This window comes from Mastomys coucha, unplaced genomic scaffold (genome assembly GCF_008632895.1).
Source record: "Mastomys coucha isolate ucsf_1 unplaced genomic scaffold, UCSF_Mcou_1 pScaffold9, whole genome shotgun sequence".
NCBI lineage: Eukaryota > Metazoa > Chordata > Mammalia > Rodentia > Muridae > Mastomys > Mastomys coucha.
Genome location: NW_022196915.1, coordinates 35,904,389 through 35,912,187, shown reverse-complemented (window position 1 = coordinate 35,912,187; position 7,799 = coordinate 35,904,389). Strand labels below are relative to the sequence as shown.

Sequence of the window (7,799 nt, the reverse complement as noted above, 5' to 3'; positions counted from 1 at the left end):
CACCAGGTGACTTATGAGGACGGAATTTAGTAATCACTGTGAAAGCATTCCATGGAGCTGATTAAGTATAAGCTTACTCAATCATCTGAAATCATCTAAGCTTATTGTTTTCTTTATGCCAAATAATATAGCTTATTCAATCATCTGACTTTGTTCCATGAGGAGAATTGAAGGGAACAGGTTTGTTTGTTCTGAGTTTTGTTTTATTTTGCTTTGCTTTGCTTTTTGCTTGTTTGGTTTGGTTTTAGTTTGTTTGTATTGGCTTGAGATAACATTTCTCTGTATAGCCCTGGCTATCCTCAAAACTCAGATCTTCTGCCTGCCTCTGCCTCCTTTATGCTGGGATTAAAGGTATATGTGCCACTATGCCCTATTTGGAACAGACTTTAACCAGCAAATTCCTACCCTCAATCTGCCCCTAGTCACCTCTGTCTTGCTTAACAAGAACACTAGCCAGCCAAGGATAAATACTGCTTGAAGGCATGCCTTGAAGGCCTGGCATGTCAACAGCATCTGGAAGCAGTTTCCTGCGTTGTCTGGTCTTACAGGTTTCTAGTTTTGGGTCTCACCTCTTCCAGGCACACCAAAATACTCCTGATACAAGTGTTGATGAACAGACACATAATACAGGTGATCTAAGACCTTGGCAGTCGGGTGTCAAAACACTAACCTGTTCATAAAAGGCTTGATAGGTCATAATGGCCAACTCAATATTGCATAGCACCAAGAACAAATGACCACAGCTTAAGGATTCTTCTTGGCTCAAGAACAAGCTAATCCAGTGTATCTTGTGCTGCTACTTAAGCCACCTACTCCTAAATTTCCTGGGATTTCGTGAAATGGTAGACGTTTCTCAGAGCTTCCCAGTCAGCATCCACTGTGGGATGACTCAGTGCCAGCAGTGACAACCAAGGAAAGCTTGATTATGAGGACTCATCAGGTAGACTATCTGTTCTTCCATTTTGCTAACCCTTCCAAGACTGTAATTGGTAATTCCTAAGTATTGGCTATGACATTTTAAAACATGAATGCATCATGAGAAACTGAGTAAACTGTGTGGCAAAGACATTTAAAATATACTCTTCAGATTTCTACCACTTAAATCAAAAATATGGCTTTCACTAAAATGAGCATGCCTGTGGCCTGTGCAATAAAATGGCTGGCCCCAGTAGGGAATAACATCAGTCTGATAAGATTAAGCACAATAGATAATCACTTGCCAAATCAAACACTATATATAATAACTGTGAACCTCTCACTTTTTAACTTTCTGTCTTTAACTCAGAATTGGAATTAGGTAGGAAAATAATACATATAGTACACTGAGAATTTCTACTTTAGACTTAGACAAACACACATACATGTGGGTATATACTTGTGTACCTATATAAATGTTATTGCTTGGTCTGCCAAGAAAGCCTAAAATCAATGACACCCAATAACAAGCACCAAATTCATGGCTTGCAAATAGAAGATATTATTCCACCAGAGATTCAGAGCTCTTTTAAGAACTGACTGATTCCCAGGTTGTGCCAAGGATGGGACTAGTGACCCCAGAGCATCTTCTTATATTAGAAAATAAGTGCTCAAAGAACAACTGGGAAGTGCTAAGAAGGAAAAATCTTTCCAAATGACATAATAGTTCTTAGTATCTTTTATTTTGCAAATTTTCCATCAATTTAAAATTACTTCAAAACTACATTTTAAAAAGTACACACGTATACTTTCCTTATAAATTGGAAATTAAAATTAACATTATGGGTTGGAGAGATGGCTCACCAGTTAAGAGCACTAACTGCTCTTCCAGAGGTCCTGAGTTCAATTCCCAGCAACCACAAGTGGCTCATAGCTATCTGTGATGGAATCCAACGCCCTCTTCTGTGTATGTCCAAAGATAGCAACAGTGTACTATCATAAAATAAATATTTTAAAAAAGCAAACAAGGGGGCTGGAAAGATGGCTCAGTGGCTAAAAGCACTAACTGTTCTTCTAGAGGTCCTGCATTAATTCCCAGCAACCACATGGTGGATCACAACCATCTGAAATGGGATCCGATGCACTCTTCTGGTATGTGTGAAGACAGCTACAGTGTACTCACATAAATAAAAATAAACCTTTAAAAAAAATTGCCACCCACTTACTTGCTGTGTTGAAGAAGTTCCAACTCCTTTAATAACAAAGAAGAGTAATTAAATGTAAAAGGAAACATTTAATTTCCGTAAATACACAAGCAGTTAGCAATCAACTTGGGAAAGAGAGCTGTGTAAAGAACATTAGTAACTCAATCTAGGTGGAGCAAGAGTATTATCTAGAATCTCTCAAGCTCTTCAATTAAAAAAAAAAAAAAAAAAAAAAAAAAAAAAAAAAAAAAGGCAGATCTTCCTGTCAAACAACAGATCCCAGAAAGTGTGTGTGGGGGAGGTGAGGGGTGTGGTGACTATGTCAATTAGTGATCTGCTGACAGGTAGCATGCTAAGTGTCTTAGGATTTCTACTTCTGTGATTAAGCACTATGCCCAAAGAAACTTGGGAAGGACAGGGATTATTTGGCTTAAACTTCCAAGTCACTGTTCATCTAAGGAAGTGAGGTCAGGAACCTGCAGGAGCTAGCTGATGTAGAAGCCATGGAAGAGTGCTGGCTTACTCAGCATGTTTTCTTATAGATCAGGACCATCAACCCAACCACAACTGACAGGGCCCTCCCCATCAATCACTAATTAAGAAAATGCTCTACAGGCTTGCATACAGCCTGATCTCATTAAGGCATTTTTTAAATTGGGGTTCCCTTCTCACAGATTACTTTAGCTTGTGTCAAGCTGACATAAAACTAGCCAGCACACTAAGCTATAAGCTATTATACACATGAACTTATGTCCACTTTTTCTTGCCTGAATCCCTTTCCTTGAATTATCATATTTAGATAATCAAGCTAAAATAAATTTATTTTACAAATTATTAGCACTAACACTTTTCAATAGTAATAAAGGCAACCAAGGACCAGAAATATAACTGAGTGATTTGAGTGCTTCTCTAGCATGCAAGAGGCCTTGGGTTCAACCCTAGTCTTTCAAACTCATACACATTAAACATTCTGAGCCAGGCTCTCTCCTAAATAAAGTATTTGCACTATTTTTAATAATTTCCACTTTCCCAAGAAGATAGAGTAATAATTCTTAATTTCACAAATAACCTTTGATTCTGTGCAACAGATACTCCAGGATCATGTAGCTGATCCCTGGGTTTTTTTAACTCATGGAATTAACCATTATATAAGCTTCCACTTCATGTTCAATATTTATTAGCACCTTCTATACTCTGGTTATGGTAATAATTTAGGGGCAAAATTCTACCATCTTAGTCCTTTTTAAAAAGTTATAGAGATGCACAATTGCAAAACAATTTAAAAGTATTTAAATACAAAATAAAGGAAAACTGCTCTGCAAGTAACACTTCAACCAAACTTCTGACATGCTCTGCAGTGAGACGCCTAAGGTCACACTTCTGCCATCACCCTGCAGAACGCCCTCAAATGTCTCACTGATGGGGTAAATTGGTGCTTTGATATTTCGGTGAAAGGAAAGGTAGGAGAGATTGCTTTAAAAAAAACTCATTTCAGCTATGTATGCTCTTAATTAGGATTGCTAGACTCAATTATATTTTGTCCTCAGTTGTTTTTTAATATTTCCTTATTTATATGAGTACATTGTAGCTGTCTTCAGACAAACCAGAAGAGGGCATCAGACCCCTTTGTGAGCCACCATGTAGTAACTAGGAATTGAACTCGGGACCTCTAGAAGAGCAGACCATGCTCTTTACCGCTGAGCCATCTCTCCAGCCCCTTCAGTTGAATTTTTAAAAATGACAAATATAGGACTGGAGAGATGGTCCAGTACTTAAGAGCATTGGTTTGTTTATCTGTTTTTGAGATATTGTCTCTACATAGCCCTGGCTGTCTAGAAACTCATTGTGTACAGCAGCCTGGCCACAAACTCAGAACTCTTCCTGCCTCTGGTGCCAATTCTCCTCCCTCCCAGTACTGGCATTAAAGGCATCTACCACAATAACTGGCGCAAGAGCACTTGTTTTTGCAAAGAATCCTGGTTGTGTTTGCAGTTTCCCACTAAGGCATCCAGCACCTCTGAGGACACCAAGCATGTATATGGCACACATACACACAGGAAAACATTCATACACATAAAGAAAATCTAACCAAAAAAATTACCAAATAGCTATGCCTGAATAGTATCTGCAAAACTAAACCAGGATTGCCCAAGAGCTGGCTTTAAAAAAAAAAAATCAAACCAAAAGAAATCATAATCTCTAACTCCAAGTCTGGGCCCAGGAGTTCATAGGCTTCCTTTGACAGGAACACAGTAGGTGGTCATGAAGCAATATGCCCCTCTCACACACTGCATTCACCTCTTTCACAAAGAGAATGTTATCAGTACACAGTAAGATCCTGGAACATTATATGCATGCTTTTGACTTAAAATTACAAATAATAATTAATTTGCAATTGTGTCATATTATTACTAATACATAAGCAGCTATACATATAATATTTGTGCATATACTAAGTTAAATTTGACTGATGATTCTTCCTTTTAGGGTTATTGTCATTTCTCCCCTCTTCTTAAGTTTTTTATCTTTTTACTCTTATCTTTTTGTATTTTACCTAGGTTCATACCACAATCTGAGATAAGTAGTGGAGGCAAAGAACTCTGCTAGAAACCACTCCCCCTAAAGAAATCTTATTTACAAAGCTAGGGCCTCTTCCTCCTTGGCTGCAGAGCTGAAGACGCCAATTTTGAAGATCTTTTCTCTTTGAGGGGGTCCAGGAAAGCCACAACTATATAAGGAGCCCTACCCGACCACACACCCCAAAGGATTTGTTCTCTGCTACCAGAATCCCCCACACAGCAAAAAGAATCCACAACAGTACACTAAACTCCCATATCTAGTTGCTGTATGCACACTGGGCCGAAGAGCAGATTCTAGTGGTAGCACCAGTAAGCTGTCATCCTAAATTGTATTTGTAACCATGAAAAAAGTCTCATTGAAGTTCCCAATGAAACAAACTACAAGCATTAAATATGTTGGAAATATAATCTTACAGATCATGGGGAAGGGAACAGGTACAAGGTCACTGTTATAGTTGTCTGTGGTTCATCTGAACAGAATGACAGAAAACCTAGTTCTGAAACTCTTCTGAATTACTCCTTGGGAACAAGGACAGAATTCCTTGTCTTGTGCTATCAAATGTCCCACCTCCAATTTCTGCTTCCTTTTCACCCTGTGATTTATAACTCTAGCTGATGTGGAGCAGTACCTTTCACACACATACATCAAGGTTACAGGCCTCCAGGCCCTAACACCCTCTGACAGAGATGGGTAGTGTGTCAAAGTTCCTGTGACTCCTCAGTCTCATTTGTAGTCTCAGACACAGATCCAGCAGAGCTCATCCTGGAGTGATGAGTGTATCCTAAATCTGTGTGCACTTCAAGTTGGGATTACTCATTCCTCCAGTGACTCAGGGTGATGTGATAGAGTGTCATGAGCTGTAAGTGAGGAAAAATTTTCTAGAATCTTTTACTCATTTGAAAGCAAGATAAGAGTTAAAACTATTTAAATGGCAACTATGACATACAGAGAATCCAAAACTCGCACATAGTAGCTGTTTAGTATCCTAGACAGATACTGATACCTCTGTCCTCTATGGATCATGAGCCCATGCTAACAGAAGTCTAAAAGCACAACATAATGTTTTGTGAAAATCAGCCAGCCCTTCAACTTTGGTCCTTACTCTACTCTCCAGACACTTGCTTTCCTGGAGTTTCCTCAGTCTCTAAATGAACAGATGGTAAACCTCTCTGACCACCCCCTACATCTGCTGATCACGCTGTGTCTTATGATTGCTCACTATACCTTCAAGATACTACTAAGACTCTGCCAAGCCCCTGCTCTTGCTCAAGATAGCAACGGAAAACTGGCTCTTCAACCTACAAACAGGCCTCCCACCCAGAACCTCATTCCCAGGGACAAGACTCTTAGCAGGTATAGAACATTATTATCCAGACTACCTGAAAGTCAAGAATGACAGTGGATTCATCCACTAGCACGGCAGCTACTGTGTATTCTTTTCAGAGGTTCACCCTCAAGTTATCCACAACTAATGAAATGGGTAGATTGATGTCATTTTCAAGCTATCTTTGGTTCCTTTGTATGGTTGGGCACTAAATAAACCAGAATTATGCAGTAAGAATGATGCTAAAGATAGACTTGAATACTTAATCACATCAAAGCAACTACTATTTAAACATTACCACAAACACATGAAATGACTTATTCCTGTTTTCTAGGTAAGGAAATTGTAGTTTGAAATCCTAAGTAACTCACCTAGTCAGGCATGATTTTACTCTACATTAAAATTAACTCAAGTAAGGCTTTTAACCCTAATACACAACTTTCATAGGGCTGCAGCCTTTCACTACCCATCCCGTAAACCAAAAATGCAGTGGCTCTGAATTTCTTACCAGTTTTCCTATATTTCCTAATCCCTGATTGAAAAAACAGCAAACTGTCTACGACCTTTGCCTCCAATCACCTCTGACCCTCCTAGGGCATACTGCATTCCCAGAGGGTTCTTTGTGAAACAGGATCTGAGATAGAGATCAGCACACTGGAAGCTTATTAGGAAATATTCTAGGAAGCTGGGATAAGGAAAGGGAAGCTCAGGTAAGATGTAGTGCCAATGAAGGAAGGTTCAGCCAACCTATGAGGATTTCTGGTCCTACCAGATTGAGAAAGTGCAGTTTAGCCTTTACACCCAGGCCTTGGAAATGGGCTGGCACTGGGAAAGGACACAACATTGTGAAAACCTGTTCTTCTTGAATGTATATCCTTAAGAAGCTGTTCACTAAAAAGTATACCAGAGCACACTCAGCTCTGGGGCACATTAAAGCCCATATTCCTGAAGAGGAACTCAGTCTTTACAGGGCATCACCTTTCTTTTGCTGTTTGTGAGCTACTGTTCCTAAAATAAGCACATATACATGCAAGTATGAAAGCTTTAACCCTCACCAATGTTTAAACATTTTCTTTAAAGAGATGCTACAGAATGCTTGTTATAATCCAAAGAGAATGAGGCTGCCGAGATAAAATCCCATTTACACTGCTTTTATTCCCTATGTCTAAAGGGTTTTCTGGGGCATCCCAATAGTTCAAACTTGCCTTCTATAGTTCTGACTCACCACACCTTGAGTTCTCAAGCCTCCCTTAGGACTAGAAGATTGTCATCTGCTCAAAGAATACAGGTAACTTAAAGGCTTCCAACACTTTCTCTTTCCTTAGATTTCTATCAATTTCACAGTGGTTTTGATACAGCAACAATGACTGTGTTCTTCTGCAGCGCCAGGCAGGTGAAATGTCTGGCACACTGGATGCTTTTCTGGTTGGTGCTTTGATGCTAGCATGCGCACATGTGTGTACACACACACATGCACACACACAGTATTTTTGTTCTACAGTGTTTACCACTTTTGCTAAATCCACAGGTCTACTTTCCAGGACTATGCTCAGGTAAAAAGATTATTGTATCTCAGATATCTTTCTACCCAGATATGCAAATACATACTTGGCACTGAAGCTTCTAGGCTTAATGTGACATTCATACAACTACATAATTATTCAAGAGAGTTCAATACACTGAGAAAGACATACACAAACACACACCAACTAATTTCCCCTTTGGAAAAAACAAATTTAACAAAACAAAGAAAAAGCTTTTCTTTTCTTTTTTTT

At 39.1% G+C, this 7,799-nt stretch overlaps 1 long non-coding RNA gene across 2 annotated transcripts in view; it reads left to right on the top strand.

Moving 5' to 3' along the window:
• The first annotated feature begins 755 nt into the window (after positions 1-755).
• The window catches only part of LOC116084300, a 51,961-nt gene continuing 44,917 nt past the window's right edge, over positions 756-7,799 (top strand). Inside the window, exons 1-2 of one of the 2 annotated variants that reach the window (XR_004116069.1) lie at positions 756-940; positions 4,679-5,883. This is a non-coding gene — a long non-coding RNA (uncharacterized LOC116084300). Of the gene's footprint in view, positions 941-4,678; positions 5,884-7,799 lie in introns of those variants that run through there. The other variant, XR_004116070.1, reaches the window with a different exon arrangement.